Source organism: Oncorhynchus mykiss, unplaced genomic scaffold, assembly GCF_013265735.2.
Source record: "Oncorhynchus mykiss isolate Arlee unplaced genomic scaffold, USDA_OmykA_1.1 un_scaffold_308, whole genome shotgun sequence".
NCBI lineage: Eukaryota > Metazoa > Chordata > Actinopteri > Salmoniformes > Salmonidae > Oncorhynchus > Oncorhynchus mykiss.
The window spans coordinates 117,535-119,343 of NW_023493757.1; the positions used below are offsets into that span (position 1 = coordinate 117,535).

A 1,809-nucleotide genomic window follows, 5' to 3' on the forward strand; every position below is an offset into this window, starting at 1 on the left:
CGTTGTCGGCAGGATTTGAACCTGCGCAGGAAGATCCTAATGGATTTCTAGTCCATCGCCTTAACCACTCGGCCACGACAACGTTGACAGAAGAAAACAGGCTTGTTAGGAGTGAATGGGCCAACAGGCATAGCCTACAGAAAGTGAAATTTAACAACTGAAAGATAATGCAGTAACTCATTATAATGCAATAACACAAAATGTTCCCCTCATTCATTTGTAATTAAGTCCAGCTGTTTTCTTATTTAACCTTGATCTTTGCTCAGCTCCAGAAGGTCTGCATTTGAGAGTGTTTATTATGAATTGTTATTTCACTGTGTGAAGTTGTTATTTCATCATTCTTATTATTACTGCTGAGCAGCATGACTCCTGAGAGGCACTAAAAAACTGTCAGAAGTGGGATTTGAACCCACGCCTCCATGGGAGACTGCGACCTGAACGCAGCGCCTTAGACCGCTCGGCCATCCTGACTACAGCACAGTAACTGGGTATCGGGTTAAAGTGTATGCGGTAAAAGTAGAAATATGAACAACGCTCTAAAATCACCACAGAGACCAGAACAACTATGCACGATACCGACTTGCACTTTCAATAGTCATTTGTTTTTATAAATTAAAAAGTCCAGTCATTGATTTAACCTCAATATGGCCTTCAATGGGAAAGAGTAGTAAATCGTCATTGAATGAGCGCTAAACTGGCATCAGAATATGGCCATTCTGATATAAATGATAAAATTCCTCAGATAAGACTGAAAAAGTGTCTGGAAATATCAGCAACCATCAGGGTAAGAGTGACAACAGGTCCACATGGGGGAAATCCTTACAAATGGCTTAATGGGTCATTTCAACGCAATCGTGTTATTATTTATTTTTAGGGTTTAACAAGGCAGCTCACCTGTTACCTGTGGCTTGACTTTAGATGTGGCCAGTTCGATTACCCTGCAGACTATAAGAGTGTCTTCAGAATATGGCCAATTTGACATGAATTTAAAAATGCCTAAGATAGGACCAAAAAAGTGTCTGGAGCTTCCCGTCAGGGTAAGAGTGACAACAGATTTCCACATGTCAAAATGGGGGAAATCTTAGCAAATGGCTTAATGGTTATTCATGAGAATCGTGTTGTTGTATTGTTGAGTGTATCATGGGATCTCACCTGAAATCTGTGGCTTGACTACAAACCTGTAACCTATGCTACTGTGGCCTATAGAGCTAGAAGGCTGGATAACCAGGTGTGTAAAGGTGTGAAGTGGGATAGGTGGCCTGCAGTCCTATCCCAAATGGACAACTAATCCCTATGTACTTGCGGAGATCTGAGAGGATGCGATTGGTATAAGAAACACGACTAAACTTCAACCTCCGGAGGGGTCAAAAAAATGCATTTTCGTTGTCGGCAGGATTTGAACCTGCGCAGGAAGATCCTAATGGATTTCTAGTCCATCGCCTTAACCACGACAACGTTGACAGAAGAAAACAGGCTTGTTAGGAGTGAATGGGCCAGTAGGCATAGCTTACAGCAACACATTTTGTATTATTTCGCCGAAAAGCATTTTTTAAATCTGACATGTTGGCTGGATTCACAACGAGTGTATCTTTAATTGAGTACCCTTCATGTGTGATTTAATGAAAGTTTGAGTTTTATCGCATTTTATTTGCGCTCTGCATTTCCCCAGGCTATTGGCCACAAGAGACGCTAGCGTATCTATATCCCTAAGAGGGTATTAAGGAAAAAATAAAAGTTTAGTATAAGATATGCAAGGAAAAAGGGAGGAAGGATTAAAAGAGAAGAAAATGAGTTGAGAGCTAGATTGGA

At 41.0% G+C, this 1,809-nt stretch overlaps 2 non-coding genes across 2 annotated transcripts; both read right to left on the reverse strand.

The window, feature by feature from the left end:
- On the reverse strand, nucleotides 1-82 carry trnas-aga. The gene has a single exon. It is a non-coding gene; the product is annotated as a tRNA-Ser (tRNA).
- Nucleotides 83-388: 306 nt separating this feature from the next.
- Nucleotides 389-471, reverse strand: trnal-cag. The gene has a single exon. It is a non-coding gene; the product is annotated as a tRNA-Leu (tRNA).
- Nucleotides 472-1,809: the final 1,338 nt, after the last annotated feature.